Consider the following 17,654-nt stretch of genomic DNA (forward strand, 5'->3'; position numbering starts at 1 on the left):
AAGAGCACACTTCTCCAGCATGCCAGTAGCCATCGATGGTGAGCATTTGCCCACTGAAGTTGGTTACGACGCCAAACTGCAGTCAGGTCAAGACTCTGGTGAGGACGACGAGCACGCAGATGAGCTTCCTTGAGACAGTTTCTGACAGTTTGTGCAGAAATTCTTCGGTTGTTCAAACCCACAGTTTCATCAGCTTTCCGGGTGGCTCGTCTCAGACCATCCCACAGGTGAAGAAGCCGGATGTGGAGGTCCTGGACTGGTGTGGTTACATGTGGTCTGCAGTTGTGAGGCCGGTTGGACGTACTGACAAATTCTCTAAAATAGCTCTGGCAACAGCTCTGGTGGACATTCCTGCAGTCAGCATGCCAATTAAATGCTCACAAAAACTTGAGACATCTGTGGCATTGTGTTGTGTGACAAAACTGCACATTTTAGAGTGGCCTTTTATTGTTCCCAGCACAAGGTGCACCTGTGTAATGATCCTGCTGTTTAATCAGCTTCTTGATATGTCACTCCATTGGTGGATGGGTTATCTTGGCAAAGGACAATGCTCACTAACAAGGATGTAAAGAAATGTGAGCAAAACATTTTTGAGATATAAGCTTTTTTGCATGAGATAGACATTCATCAATGGTTTAGGCTCCTTAAAGGTGCAAGTCAAGGAATATAATTATGCTGAACAAAAAGATAAACGCAACATGTAAAGTGTTGGTCCCATCTTTGATGAGCTGAAATAAAAGATCACTGAAATGGAAAATTTCAGTGATCTTTTATTTCAGCTCATCAAAGATGGGACCAACACTTTACATGTTGCGTTTATCTTTTTGTTCAGCATAATTATATTCCTTGACTTGCACCTTTAAGGAGCCTAAACCATTGATGAATGTCTATCTCATTTGGTTTGACCCCAGGCCCTAGAGTACTTTTAGGAAATGTAAATATCTAGTATAGGGCTGCCATTTTTATTACCCTCCCCTTTGAGCTTACCTTGCCTGTGCTTGTTGCTTTCCCAAAGGTGACTTTGTACAGCAGCTCATCAGCGAAGACATCCCGGATGGTTCTCTGTTGGTTCTGCTCGTTGAACAGGGCTGTGGGAGGGTCTTCTACATACAGGGTAATCTTCCTCTTGTCTTTGCTCATCTCGATTTTGAACTCAGGTCTGCCTATAAGCGCTGGAAGGAGAAATATCACGAGAGGTTGACAAGCTTGCTTGTCACACCTGGCCCCACTTTGTGACACTGGCATGCAGTTGGAATAGAAAACAACGAAAGTCACACACTCTTCTCCCGGTGATTTATAGAAGAACCAACATTTCTACACTGGCATGCAGAAAATGTTCCCTGATACATGGCTGTTGATTCTTATGGCACCACAGGTGTTAATCAATCAATCAAGTTTATTTTATATAGCCCTGTTAACAGCCATGTATCAGGGCATGCGAAAAATGTGTAATTGTATGGCTGGGGTACCTACTGTCATTGTAATGGGTGAACCTCTCCGACCTTGTGTGGAGGAACTCTATGCGGTCAGAGTTCAAGCCAAGTAGGGGTTTTGAGAGGACATCAGAGGAGTATATGGCCTTCAGGTCCAAAAGAGAGTCCTGATACAGTGTTGGTTCTTCCTTCTGTTCTGACCGATTCTGAAATAAAGAAGATATTTATGATACAGTCACAACATCGTTCTGATACTGTTAGCGTTCCCCTCTCTGTTCTGGCCAATAGTGAAATAGACGTAATGGTAGGTTTCAGTCAAAGGATTATCATTATCTTCAAACATGTTTTTTTGCTGTATTTAGGTAATTCATTGGGTCTGGATTGGAATCTTGGTTCAACAATAAGAAAAGTGCCAAATATGAATCTTTGACTTGAATCATAGTATTGAGCTCTTTGCACCACATATCACACACATTGTATTTCATTAAAAAAATATTTGTATTCTTTCTATTTTCAGCTCCGAACCCCCTTGATCTATACAACAGTTCACGGCAAATTGGCCAGTGTTGATTTTTCAGTAACATTTCTAATGTTAATTCAGGAGTTAAAGTGCTGTAAAAGAACACTCAGTGGTGTAAAAGAACCCCAAGTGTTGGTGTTAATAACCAGAGTTATTGTTTTACACTGTTGACATTAAAACAGTCTCATAAAAACCACACTCGTTATTTTTATATTTCCCAGCATGCTCAACTGCAGGTAGATTTTTTTAGGATTGTTTTTAATATCTGTGTTTTTGCATGTTGCCTACATTGATTGATTGATTGATTGATTAATCTTATGCTACACCAAGATACATAACACATTTTTCTAAACTAATCCAATCAGTTAGTACGATTTATTGCAGCCTTTACGGAAATAGTTGATCCCATTTAAATGATTTAAGTACTGTTTAAAAAAAAAAAAAATCAAGTTTACTAACCATGTCAATTAATTAAGAATGCAGGTTTCTGGTGAATAAAAAATCTAACTTGGATGCCCAACTCTGGCTGGATTGCAATAGGAATTCCATATCACTTTACAAGCTAACATAATGTGACTTGCAGGCCTGATGCAGCCTTTTAACCAGGAGTTTTCTAACACCGCCGTGTTATAGTAAAAATGGGCCATCAACTAGGCCAATAAGTAAGGCCTTATGATATAGATAGAGTATGTAATGTATTGTCATAGTTTCATGTTAATGATAACATTCGCCCTAGGAACTCACTTGGTGAAAGCCACAGGACTTTAAAAGGAATGAATCCAACAACTAACAAATGTAGTCATGGGTGTTAACTCTACAATTTACTCAAAAAGAAAATGAACCCTGGGAAATATGCAAATGAACTTTACACCATCCAGTGTTAAAACAACACCAAAAATGATTTACTGTAACACTAAAGGTTTTAACTTCTTACACTGAGAAAGTGTAACAGCGTCAGCACTAAGCAAAGTGATTCCAGTTTACTCTAAATCAAGTGTTATGTTTTACACTGTAGGTGTTGCGTATTACTCTACAGTAGAGCTATGCAAACACTACAATCAAATTCCTTTGAGCACTTCAAGAGTAAAAAGGGGAACACTGAAACATAGTTAAATCTTTACCACTTTCAAAAGTGTTATTTTAAGACCAGTACAAGTGGGGATCATATGTTCACTGAAAATAGTGTACATTTGAAACTTTCAGAGTTAAATGTACATCATAGATTTTTCTGTGTATAAGATGCATTTCTGAAAACCCTTTTAGCAGATCAGTTGTGTAGTCTGATCACATCAGTCCTGCCCTCCTACTGCTCTCTAACACATCACCCTGACTCTTCAGGGTCAGAGACTGAGACTGGGAATAGGTTAGTGCAGATCTCCCATGATAATGTGATTATAGGCAACATCTTTTTAATATTTAATGGAGATGTTTCATTTCATGAATAGTATAAGGCAGTAATGTAGTATTCGGTAATAACTTGATGTCGGCAACTGAACTTTTTCGACCAACCATTCAATAATCATTGAAGTGCCAGATAAACACACGGTTTCTTTCATCAATATCCGGTCTTAATCAACGAATAATTTCGACTGCAAGAATTCCTTTTTCTGTCAAAAGATTGAATTAATGAGCAGAGACAGTGTGGGCGTAGAGATGAGCGGCTGCAACAGGTTACGTGTTCTATCGGTTTCAAAGTAAAAGCTATGTGACTATCTGATGTTACCTGAGCATCGCTCCAGCTAGCTAGCTTTCGATAGGTTAGTTACAATAAGGGCCAACAAGTAACATGAGTTAATTAGCTAGCTGCCTTGATGGCTTTACTGACAAACAAGACAGGGTGGGTGCGCGCACTATCTGTGGAAACACTGGCCAAGGATCGTTCAAGTCTATCCAGCCCCAGCTAACACGGCTTACATAGGCTACCAATTTTTGACAATTACCCTCTCTCTCTCTGCCATTAAGTGAGTATTAATGAATTATCAGCAGTAGTCAGGGGCAGTCACACCAGGTCCCTCCTTACAGGCCCAGAACTGCGGAGCCGCGGGGACATTATATAATTTGAATAACACACCACCATGGCTAAATATTATTGTTGACACGTGTCTATCACATTACCGATTTGAAAAAAGCTGTTTTTTAACCTATCCTATATGATAAATGATCCAACTTCTGGTTTCACCAACAAAATGTTTATTTTGCCACTACATAAGACAGCATGATATTTTAGTGTATTGATGACAATAAATCTAATTAATTTGCTAAATAAATCATATTATTCAATAGTTTCAATACCATGTTAAGATAATGAAATGCATTCTGGGATTCATTGTGCAAATACTCTCCAAATCGTTGTTGTTTCTGCTATCGTTTTAAGCAACTGTTGAGCTAGCTATCAAGAGGGAAAATCATTTATTTTCTTTGTATTTTTTTATTTCACCTTTATTTAACCAGGTAGGCCAGTTGAGAACAGGTTCTCATTAACAACTGCGACCTGGCCAAGATAAAGCAAAGCAGTACGGCAAAAACAACAACACAGAGTTACACATAAGCAAACATACAATCAATAACACAATAGAAAAAAAATGAAAAATCTATGTACAGTGTGTGCAAATGTAGAAGAGTAGGGAGGTAGGCAATAAATAGGCCATAGAGGCGAAATAATTAATGCTAAATAATTAATTTAGCATTAACACCGGAGAGATAGATGTGCAGATGATGATGTGCAAGTAGAGATACTGGGGTGCAAAAGAAAAAGAGGGTAAGTGTTACGGCTGTCATAGTCGTTCTCCTCCTCAGACGAGGAGGAGCATGGATCGGACCAACACGCAGAGTGGTTAGTGTTCATTATTTAATGAAAGTAAAACAGAACACTTCAAGACACAAAACAACAAACGTAACCAAACCGAAAACAGTCCCGTGTGACACGAACACTGACACGAGATACAAACACCCACAAAACACACGTGAAACCCAGGCTGCCTAAGTATGATTCTCAATCAGGGACAACGATTGACAGCTGTCTCTGATTGAGAATCATACCCGCCGAACACAAACATCCCAACATAGAAAATCAAACATAGACAAACCCACCCAACTCACGCCCTGACCAACTAAATAAATACAAGAAAAAGGAAAACAGGTCAGGAACGTGACAGTAAGTAATAATATGGGGATGAGGTAGTTGGATGTGCTATTTACAGATTGGCTGTGTACAGGTACAGTGATCGGTAAGCTGCTCTGACAGTTGATGCTTAAAGTTAGAGAAGGAGATATAAGACTCCAGCGTCACTGATTTTTGCAATTCGTTCCAGTCATTGGCAGCAGAGAACTGGAAGGAAAGGCGGCCAAAGGAAATGTTGGCTTTGGGGATATTCACTGAAATATACCTGTTGGAGCGCGTGCTACGGGTGGGTGTTGCTATGGTGACCCGTAAGCTGAGATAAGGTGGGGCTTATAGATGACCTGGAGCCAGTGGGTTTGGCAATGAATATATAGTGACGGCCAGCCAACGAGAGCATACAGGTCGCAGTGGGGGGTAGTATATGGGGCTTTGGTGACAAAACAGATGGCACTGTGATAGACTACATCCAGTTTGCTGAGTAGAGTGTTGGGGGGCTATTTTGTAAATGACATCGCCAAAGTCAAGGATCGGTAGGATAGTCAGTTTTACGATGTTTGGCAGCATGAGTGAAGGAGGCTTTGTTGCGAAATAGGAAGCCGATTCTAGATTTAATTTTGGATTGGAGATGCTTAATGTGAGTCTGGAAGGAGAGTTTACAGTCTAACCAGACACCTAGGTATTTGTAGTTGTCCACATATTCTAAGTCAGAACCGGCCAGAGTAGTGATGCTAGTCGGGCGGGAGGGTGCAGGCAGCAAACGGTTGAAGCACATGCACTTAGTTTTACTAGCATTTAACAGCAGTTGGAGGCCACGGAAGGAGTGTTGTATGGCATTGAAGCTTGTTTGAAGGTTTGTCAGCACAGTGTCCAAAGATGGGCCAGATGTATACAGAATGGTGTCGTCTGCGTAGAGGTGGATCAGAGAATCGCCAGCAGCAAGAGCGACATCATTGATATATACAGAGAAAAGAGTCGGCCCGAGAATTGAACCCTGTGGTACACCCATAGAGACTGCCAGATAGCCGGACAACAGGCCTTCCAATTTGACACACTGAACTCTATCTGAGAAGTAGTTGGTGAACCAGGCGAGGCAGTCATTTGAGAAGCCAAGGCTATTGAGTCTGCTGATAAGAATGCGGTGATTGACAGAGTCGAAAGCCTTGGCCAGGTCGATGAAGACGGCTGCACAGTACTGTCTTTTATCTATGGCGGTTATGATAGCGTTTAGGACCTTGACGTTGGGATTCGAAATGATCGGTGATCTGTTTGTTAACTTGGCTTTCGAAGATTTTAAAAAGGCAGGGCAGGATGGATATAGGTCTATAACAGTTTGGGTCTAGAGTGTCTCCCCCATTGAAGAGAGACCGCGGCAGCTTTCCAATCTTTGGGGATCTCGGACGATACGAAAGAGAGGTTGAATAGGCTAGTAATAGGGGTTGCAACAATTTCGGCGGATCATTTTAGAAAGAGAGGGTCCAGATTGTCTAGCCCAGCTGACTTGTAGCGATCCAGATTTTGCAGCTCTTTCAGAACATCAGCTGTCTGGATTTAGGTGAAGGAGAAGCAGGGGGGGGGGGGCTTGGGCAAGTTGCTGCAGGGGTGCTGAGATGTTGGCCAGGGTAGGGGTAGCCAGGTGGAAAGCATGGCCAGCCGTATAAAAATTCTTATTGAAATGATCGATTATTGTAGATTTATCGGTGGTGACAGTGTTTCCTATCCTCAATGGCACTATTGATGCAGAAATGGAGAGAGGCGTGCATGACGCAGCAAATTTACAGTGGGCAGCTGGGAGGAGGTGCTCATATTCTCCATGGACTTTACAGTGTCCCAATACTTTTGGGAGTTAGTGCTACAGGAAGCACATTTCTTGATGATAAAGCTAGCCTTAGCTTTCCTAACTGACTGAGTATATTGGTTCCTGACTTCCCTGAAAAGTTGCATATCGCAGGGACTATTCGATGCTAATGTAGAACGCCACAGGAAGTTTTTGTGCTGGTCAAGGGCAGTCAAGTCTGGGGTGAACCAAGGGCTATATCTGTTCTTAGTTCTACATTTTTTTGAATTGGGCATGCTTATTTAAGATGGTGAGGAAAGCACTTTTGAAGAGCAACCAGGCATCCTCTACTGACGGGATGAGGTCAATATCCTTCCAGGATACCCGGGCCAAGTCGATTAGAAAGGCCTGCTCGCTGAAGTGTTTTAGGGAGCATTTGACAATGATGAGGGGTGGTCGTTTGACCGCGGACCCATTACGCACGCAGGCAATGAGGCAGTGATCGCTGAGATCCTGGTTGAAGACAGCAGAGGTGTATTTAGAGGGCAAGTTGATCAGGATGATATCTAAGAGCGTGCCCATGGTTATGGATTTAGGGTTGTACCTGGTAGGTTCCTTGATAATTTGTGTGAGATTGAGGGTATCTAGCTTAGATTGTAGGATGGCTCGGTGTTAAGCATGTCCCAGTTTAGGTCACCTAACAGTACGAACTCTGAAGATAGATGGGGGGCAATCAATTCACATATGGTGTCCAGGGCATAGCTGGGGGCTGAAGGGGGTCTATAACAAGCTGCAACGGTGAAAGACTTGTTTCTGGAAAGGTGGATTTTTAAAGGTAGAAGTTTGGTTGTAGTGGTGTTTTTGATATAGGCCTCTGTGGGAGGCAGATCTTTTGAAATACCGGCATGTCAGTTTTGCCGCTGTGCATAGCTTCAGCGAGCATGTACTGGGTCATTAGCTTTGTTGGTGCCTGCTCACCAGCCACCATCACATGACTCTGGCCAAACTATGATGATCCTCTTCACCTGTGAGTGAAGGGGAGGAGGAAAGAGAGGTGGGGATCAGATTCTTGTAAATACACATTTACACCCATTCATTCCCCCATTATGACCAGAGGGAATTACCAGAGGGGAGGCCATTAAAGGAGAATTTCACCCTGGGGGAATCTGGGATTGTTTTAATCCACAGGAGGTTGGAGGCACCTTAATTGGGGAGGAAGGGCTTGTGGTAATGGCTGGAGCGGAATTAGTGGAATGGTTTCAAATACATCATACACATGGTTTCCAGGTGTTTGATGACATTCTATTCGCTCCGTCCTAGCCATTATTATGAACCGTCCTCCTTTCAGCAGCCTCCACTGTTTTCATCATGTCCGAGGCATTTCTAGGTCAGTGAGATGTTTTACACATAATTGCCCAGGAGGAAGGCAGGTAAGGGCCTTGTGAGCTGAATGATACACCCTATGACAGCTTCCGGTGTATTGGTGGAGGGGGCGAGATCTGAAAATGAATATAGTCCTACTTTGTGGCATTTCGTGAAGGCTCTATGTTATACTGATCACACTATACGTTTTTGGGCGTGTAGATAGGGTGGTCTTTGTTCGATAGAGTCATTGGACGTCTTTCAACGATGTTCCTATCAGAGGTTTCATTGCTAAATATACAAGCTGACACATTTTTTCTAGTCTCTGAAAGACTACAACTTGTGTGGGGGCGATGCTTCAATGCTCTGGCCCCGTCCCTCCTCCAGGGCAGGTTTTTTTGAAAGGGAGGCCGACACTAACAATACAATCCTTTGGGCAAAACTGAAATCTCTTCAAGTGATTCCTCTCATCAACAAGAATCTGAAAATGGAGCATTTGTTTATGTTCTATTAGCTACATGGTGACATTCAACCTTACATGTTTCAACTGGAATATAGCAAAGAGGATTCGAAACAAAGAGTTGGATTTGGCTAGAAGCTCAGCTACAGCCGATGCCAGCACCAAGTGGGAAGATGACAAATACGGTGGCAAGCTAAGTAAGTTATTTTTCCTGCAAGCCACATAGCTAGCTAGCTAACTTTAGTTTTTCTACTGAAACCCATATTGTGTATTGCTGGCTAACATTATTTTTCTTTTTGCTAACTTAGCTACCTAAGTTAGCTAAAAGCTACAATTAGCCATATCTATGACTAAAAATAGAAGAGGTTTTACAATCACAGATCTATTGTATCTCAATTGTAAAACCTTTTCTCTTTTTAATTGTAGATATGGCTACTAAACAGCAAGCTACAATCATACAACCAGCTACTTAACTTCTCTAGGATAGGGGGCAGCATTTTCACGTTTGGATGAAAAGCATACCCAAATTCAACTGCCAGCTACTCATCCCCAGAAGATGCATATTATTAGTAGATTTGGATAGAAAACACTCTGAAGTTTCTAAAACTTTTTGAATCATGTCTGTGAGTATAACAGAACTTATTTAGCATGCGAAACCCCGAGGACAAACCATTCAGATTTTATTTTTTTGACATCACTCTCTTTTCAATGGATTTTCATTGGGAATACAGATTTCTAATTGACCTTCTTGCAGTTCCTACTGCTTCCACTGGATGTCAACAGTCTTTAGAAATTGGTTGAGGGTTTTTCCTTTGTGTAATGAAAAAGTACGGCCATCTTGAACGAGGGTCACTCGAAGTGTCCTGTTTGTTAGAGGCGCATGACCAGAAAGCTAGCTACAGTTTGTTTTAATCCTGTATTGAACACAGATCATCCCGTCTTCAATTGTATCGATTATTTCCGTTAAAAAATACCTAAAGTTGTATTACAAAAGTAGTTTGAAATGTTTTGGCAAAGTTTACAGGTAACTTTTGAGATATTTTGTAGTCACGTTTCACAAGTTGGAACCGGTGTTTTTCTGGATCAAACGCGCCAAATAAATGGACATTTAGGATATATAGAGACGGAATTAATCGAACAAAAGGACCATTTGTGATGTTTATGGGACATATTGGAGTGCCAACAACAGAAGCTTGTCAAAGGTAAGGCAGTAATTATATTTTTATTTCTGCGTTTTGTGTCGCGCCTGCAGGGTTGAAATATGCTTATCTCTCTTTGTTTACTATGGTGCTAACTCAGATAATAGCATCGTTTGCTTTCGCCGAAAAGCCTATTTGAATTCTGACATGTTGGCTGGATTCACAACCAGTCTAGCTTTAATTTGGTATCTTTCATATGTGATTTAATGAAAGTTTGATTTTTATAGTTATTTATTTGAATTTGGCGCTCTGCATTTTCTCTGGCTTTTGGCCAAGTGAGACAGTAGCGTCCCGCCTAAACTCAGCTTTTGGGATATTCAGTGGGGAGAACAAGTATTTGAAACACTGCCGATTTTGCAGATTTTCCTACTTACAAAGCATGTAGAGGTCTGTAATTTTTATCATAGGTACACTTCAACTGTGAGAGACGGAATCTAAAACAAAAATCCAGAGAATCACATTGTATGATTTTTAAGTAATTAATTTGCATTTTATTGCATGACATAAGTATTTGATCACCTACCAACCAGTAAGAATTCCGGCTCTCACAGACCTGTTAGTTTTTCTTTAAGAAGCCCTCCTGTTCTCCACTCATTACCTGTATTAACTGCACCTGTTTGAACTCGTTACCTGTATAAAAGACACCTGTCCACACACTCAATCAAACAGACTACAACCTCTCCACAATGGCCAAGACCAGAGAGCTGTGTAAGGACATCAGGGATAACATTGTAGACCTGCACAAGGCTGGGATGGGCTACACGACAATAGGCAAGCAGCTTGGTGAGAAGGCAACAACTGTTGGCGCAATTATTAGAAAATGGAAGAAGTTCAAGATGACGGTCAATCACCCTCGGTCTGGGGCTCCATGCAAGATCTCACCTCGTGGGGCATCAATGATCATGAGGAAGGTGAGGGATCAGCCCAGAACTACACGGCAGGATCTGGTCAATGACCTGAAGAGAGCTGGGACCACAGTCTCAAAGAAAACCATTAGTAACACACTACGCCGTCATGGATTAAAATCCTGCAGCGCACGCAAGGTCCCCCTGCTCAAGCCAGCGCATGTCCAGGCCCGTCTGAAGTTTGCCAATGACCATCTGGATGATCCAGAGGAAGAATGGGAGAAGATCATGTGGTCTGATGAGACAAAAATAGAGCTTTTTGGTCTAAACTCCACTCGCTGTGTTTGGAGGAAGAAGAAGGATGAGTACAACCCCAAGAACACCATCCCAACCGTGAAGCATGGAGGTGGAAACATCATTCTTTGGGGATGCTTTTCTGCAAAGGGGACAGGACGACTGCACCGTATTGAGGGGAGGATGGATGGGGCCATGTATCGCGAGATCTTGGCCAACAACCTCCTTCCCTCAGTAAGAGCATTGAAGATGGGTCGTGGCTGGGTCTTCCAGCATGACAACGACCCGAAACACACAGCCAGGGCAACTAAGGAGTGGCTTCGTAAGAAGCATCTCAAGGTCCTGGAGTGGCCTAGCCAGTCTCCAGACCTGAACCCAATAGAACATCTTTGGAGGGAGCTGAAAGTCCGTATTGCCCAGCGACAGCCCCGAAACATGAAGGATCTGGAGAAGGTCTGTATGGAGGAGTGGGCCAAAATCCCTGCTGCAGTGTGTGCAAACCTGTTCAAGAACTACAGGAAACGTATGACCTCTGTAATTGCAAACAAAGGTTTCTGTACCAAATACTAAGTTCTGCTTTTCTGATGTATCAAATACTTATGTCATGCAATAAAATGCAAATTAATTACTTAAAAATCATACAATGTGATTCTCTGGATTTTTGTTTTAGATTCCGTCTCTCACAGTTGAAGTGTACCTATGATAAAAATTACAGACCTCTACATTTTTGTAAGTAGGAAAGCCTGCAAAATCGGCAGTGTATCAAATACTTGTTCTCCCCACTGTAAACATGAACTTTACCGAACAAAACATACATGTATTGTGTAACATGAAGTCCTATGAGTGTCATCTGATGAAGATCATCAAAGGTTAGTGATTAATTTTATCTCTATTTCTGCTTTTTGTTACTCCTCTCTTTGGGTGGAAAAATGGCTGTGTTTCTCTGTGGCTATGTACTGACCTAACATAATCGCAAGGTGTGCTTTCGCCGTAAATTCCTTTTGACATCAGACATGTTGGCTGGATTCACAACAAGTGTAGCTTTAATTTGGTGTCTTTCATGTGTGATTTCATGAAAGTTAGATTTTTATAGTCATTTATCTGAATTTGGCGCTCTGCATTTTTACTGGATTTTGGCCAAGTGGGACGTTAGCGTTAGCGAAGTTAAAGCTAAGTATATCAGCAAACGTTTGCACAGGACTGGAGTTGAATGGCTAGTTAGCCTGGTGCCTGCTAACTTGTTTATAACTTGTTAGCAAACGTGTAACATCAGCAACTGTAAATCATTTCATTTATTGGGTTAAAGACCACCAACGTTGCCGAAACGTTGGTGGTGTTTTACCCAATAAATTACGGGGAGGTTATATACATTTGAAGTCGGAAGTTTACATACACTTAGGGTAGAGCCATTGAAACTCGTTTTTCAACCACTCCACAAATTTCTTGTCAACAAACTTTAGTTTTGACAAATCGGTTACGACATCTACTTTGTGCATGACACAAGTAATTTTTCCAACAATTGTTTACAGACAGATTATTTCACTTAGAATTCACTGTATCACAATCCCAGTGGGTCAGAAGTTTACATACACTAAGTTGACTGTGCCTTTAAACAGCTTGGAAAATTCCATAAAATGATGTCATGGCTTTAGAAGCTTCTGATAGGCTAATTGACATCATTTGAGTCAATTGGAGGTGTACTTGTGGATGTATTTCAAGGCCTACCTTCAAACTCTTTGCTTGACATCATGGGAAAATCAAAAGAAATCAGCCAAGACCTCAGAAAACAAATTGAATACTTCCACAAGTCTGGTTCATCCTTGGGAGCAATTTCCAAATGCCTGAAGATACCACGTTCATCTGTACAAACAATAGTATGCAAGTATAAACACCTTGGGACCACGCAGCCGTCATAACGCTCAGGAAGGAGACGCGTTCTGTCTCCTAGAGATGAACGTACTTTGGTGCAAAAAGTGCAAATCAATCCCAGAACAACAGCAAAGGACCTTGTGAAGATGCTGGAGGAAACAGGTCCAAAATTATCTGTATCCACAGTAAAACGATTCCTATATCGACATAACCTGAAAGTTCTCTCAGCAAGGAAGAAGCCACTGCTCCGAAACCGCCCAAAAAAGCCAGACTACGGTTTGCAACTGCACATGGGGACAAAGATCATACATTTTGAAGAAATGTCCTCTGGTCTGATTCTACCCTAATGTTGATGTTATGCTGGCACTGTTCAACTGTCGTTCAAACTGTACAATAGAGTATGACACATGATGCACAGGCTCATACCTCTGTCATCTATCATCAGCTCAAGTACTTGTGAAGAAGTCACTGGGCTCGTCCCAAATGGCACCCTATTCCATATATAGTGTACTACTTTTGACCAGGGCCTACAGACCTACATAGGGAGCCATCTGGGATGCATACAATGTCTTTACCAGCTGAGAGGGGTCTGGTTTGGAGAGGATCCAGATTATCTGTAGTGTTGCTTGGTTATGGCCCTGCTCTGCATGCATTCCACAACCACTCTGGCCAGCAGCTCTTAGAGAGATTGGTCAAAATTAAAACAAGGATCTACAAGACCAGGCTTGACCAGTATGCAGAGCTTTACACAATCATTCTGGGAACTCTGAAAGCTGTTTTAATTGGTTGTTGTTATACCGAATGGCTGTTCTTCATGCTTGGTTTTAAAGAGACAGCAGAGAAACCAAAGTAAGGCAGTCAGACGGAGTCAGTATAAACCATTTGCAAAAATAAACAGACTAAAAAACGAACATTTTATTTTGCCTCTCTATCACCGTCTTTCTTGGCTGTTTTCTTTGTTAGTGTTTTCTTAAACTTTGATCATGACTTTGACCCTCTCGTTCTCATTTCATTAAGACTCAGAGACTTCCGGCAGTAAGGTTTTTACAGTAAAAACATGACATATAAACTGTGCGTCCTCTGTCTGACTTTGGTATGCTGTATTGTCATATCCATATTTCTAAGTATTTATTAGGATCTCCATTAGCTGCTGCCAAAAGCTGCACTCTCGATCCACGATATGGCACAGGATGAAAACACATACGTTTTTTTGGCAGCAGACTATTTTCGATAATGTTAAAAGCTGCACTGAAGTCTATCAAAACAGGTCCCACAATTTCTTTCAGCCAATCATCTGCCATTTGTGTAAATGCCGTACATGTTGAGTGCCCTTCCTTATAAGTATGCTGAAAGTCAGTTGTTAATTTGTTTACTGTGAAATAGCATTGTAAATTGTCAGACACCATTTTTTCCTAAAGTTTACTAAGGGTCGGTAGCAGGATGATTGGTCGGCTATTTGAACCAGTAAAGGGTGCTTTGCTATTCATGGTTAACGGTATTACTTTTGCTTCCCTCCAGACCTGAGGGCATGCACACATTCCAGTAGGCTTAGATTAAAGAGATGGCCAATAGGAGTGGCAATATAGTCCACTACCATCCTCAATGATTTTCCATTCACGTTGTCGTGCCAGGTGGTTTGTCATTATTGACAAACCACAATCACTTTAAAGAATTCAGTTACAATGCTTGTCTTTCATTATTTGGCCAGTTATATATGGTTATAAAGTTTCAGAGTTTGTTGTTGCCATGTCAGGCCTAAATTTCCTAATCTTGCCTGTAAAAAAGTATCAGAGGGTTTTGTGTCACGACAGTCGTATGAATAATTGGACCCAGGCGCAGCGTGAGTAGAGTTCCACATTTTAATGATAGTGAGACTTCCAAAACAACAAAGACATAACGATTGTGAAATACGTAGCGCACATAGGCACTCACACAAAACATTTTCCCACATCGCAGGTGGGGAAAAGGACACGCTAAGTATGATCCCCAATTAGAGGTAACGATTATCAGCTGCCTCCAATTGGGAACCATACACACACCAACATAGAAATACAATACCTAGCAACCCCCCTAGTCACGCCCTGACCCACTACGCCACAGAGAACCCCGAGGGCTCTCCATGGTCAGGGCGTGACAGTACCCCCCTCCCCCAAAGGTGCGGACTCTGACCGCAAAACCTGAAACTAGATGGGGAGGGTTAGGGTGGGCAACTAGCGTCGGTGGCGGCTCCAGTGCGGGACGGAGCACCGCGGATCCGGCCATGGAGCAGAGGAAGGCTCCGGCCATGGAGCGGGACTGGACGCCTGGACTGGGCACCGGCGCAGAGGAAGACTCCGGCCATGGAGCGGGACTGGACACTGTGCCTGGACTGGGCACCGGCACAGAGGAAGGCTCCGGCCATGGAGCGGGACTGGACACTGTGCCTGGACTGGGCATCGGCGCAGTGGAAGGCTCCGGCCATGGCACCGGCGCAGGAAGCTCCGGGCCGTGGACCGTCACTGGAGGCTCTGAACTGTGAACCGTCGCTGGAAGCCCTGGACTGTAAGCCTCGCTGGAGGTTCCGGGCTGTAGACCATCGCTGGAGACTCCGGACTGTACACACACACTGGTGGATGAGTGCGGGGAGCCGGCACAGGACGCACCGGGCTGGGAAGGCGCACTAGAGGCCTGGTTCGTGGAGGCGGCACAGGTTGCACCGGGCTGATGAGACGCTCTTCAGGGCGAGTGCGGGGAGCCGGCACAGGACGTACCGGGCTAGGAAGGCGCACTGGAGGCCTGGTGTGTGGAGCCGGCACAGGTTTCACCGGACTGATGACACGCTCTTCAGGGCGAATGCGGGGAGCCGGCACAGGACGTACCGGGCTGGGGAGGCGCACTGGAGGCCTGGTGCGTGGAGCCGGCACAGGTGGCACCGGACTGATGACACGCTCTTCAGGGCGAGTGCGGGGAGCCGGCACAGGACGTACCGGGCTGGGGAGGCGCACTGGAGGCCTGGTGCGTGGAGCCGGCACAGGTTTGACCGGACTGATGACACGCTCTTCAGAGCGAGTGCGGCGAGACGGCACAGGACGTACCGGGCTGGGGAGGTGCACTGGAGGCCTGGTGCGTGGAGCCGGCACAGGTGGCACCGGACTGATGACACGCTCTTCAGAGCAAGTGTGGGGAGCCAGCACAGGACGTACCGGGCTGGGGAGGCGCACCGGAGGCCTGGTGCGTGGAGCCGGCACAGGTTTCACCGGACTGATGACACACTCTTCCGGGCGAGTGCGGGGAGCCGGTACAGGACGTACCGGGCTGGGAAGGCGCACTGGAGGCCTGGTGCGTGGAGCCGGCACAGGCTGCACCGGACTGAGGACACGCTCCTCAAAACGCCTGCGCTGCAGCATACTCCTAGCCAACATCTCTCTCCGATATCCTTCCTCACACTGCTCCATCAACTCCCAGACGGTCTCTGGCTTTCTCCTCGGCTTGGCCGACCGCCGCTTGTGCCCCCCCAAAAAATCTTGGGGTTGCCCTTGGGCTGTTTGTGGCCGCAGACCCCGGCGTCGTAGCTGTCCTCCATTACTCCTTGGCAACTCCCGCCAAGGAAGGGTCTCGCATCCACTTAGTATCTCTTCCCATGTCCAACTGTCCTTTACCTCCTGGGCACGCTGCTTGGTCCTGCTATGGTGGGATATTCTGTCACTGAGGGTTTTGTGTCACGACCGTCATATGAATAATTGGACCAAGGCGCAGCGTGAGTAGAGTTCCACATTTTAATGATAGTGAGACTTCCAAACTAACAAAGACATAACGATTGTGAAATACGTAGCGCACATAGGCACTCACACAAAACATTATCCCACATCGCAGGTGGGAAAAAGGACACGCTAAGTATGTTCCCCAATTAGAGGTAACGATTATCAGCTGCCTCCAATTGGGAACCATACACACACCAACATAGAAATACAATACCTAGAAACCCCCCTAGTCACGCTCCGACCCACTACACCACAGAGAACCCAGAGGGCTCTCCATGGTCAGGGCGTGACATTTTGTGATGAATGAGCCATCTGATTCAATGCCCAAAATTTAATTTACAGTGAATTCGGAAAGTATTCAGACTCCTTGACTTTTTTCAAATGTAGTTACTTTACAGCCTTATTCTAAAATGTATTCAATCATTTTTTCCCTCATCAATCTACACACAATACCCCATAATGACAGAGGGAAAATAGGTTTTTAGCAAATGTATTTATTATAGAAAACAGAAATACCATATTTACATAAGTATTCAAACCCTTTGCTATGAGGCTTGCATCCTGTTTCTATTGATCATCCTTGAGGGGTTCTTACAACTTGATTGGAGTCCACCTGTGGTAAATTCAATTGATTTGACATGTGGTCTATATAAAGTCCCACAGTTGACAGTGCATGTCAGAGCAAAAACCGAGCCATGATGTTTAAAGAATTGTCTGTAGAACTCTGAGACAGGATTGTGTCAAGGCACAGATCTGGGGAAGATTCCAAAAACATCCCCAAGAACACAATGGCCTCCATCATTCTTAAATGGAAGAAGTTTGGAACAACCAAGAGTCTTCTTAGAGCTGGCCGCTGGGCCAAACTGAGCAATCAGGGGTGAAGGGCCTTGGTCAGAACCAATGGTCACTCTGACAGAGCTCCAGAGTTCCTCTGTGGAGATGGGAGAAGGACAACTATCTCTGCAGCACTCCACAAATCAGGCCTTTATGGTAGAGTGGCCAGACTAAAGCCATTCCTCAGTAAAAGGCACATGACA

The sequence above is a fragment of the Salvelinus namaycush genome, chromosome 33 (assembly GCF_016432855.1).
Source record: "Salvelinus namaycush isolate Seneca chromosome 33, SaNama_1.0, whole genome shotgun sequence".
Taxonomy (NCBI): Eukaryota; Metazoa; Chordata; class Actinopteri; order Salmoniformes; family Salmonidae; genus Salvelinus; species Salvelinus namaycush.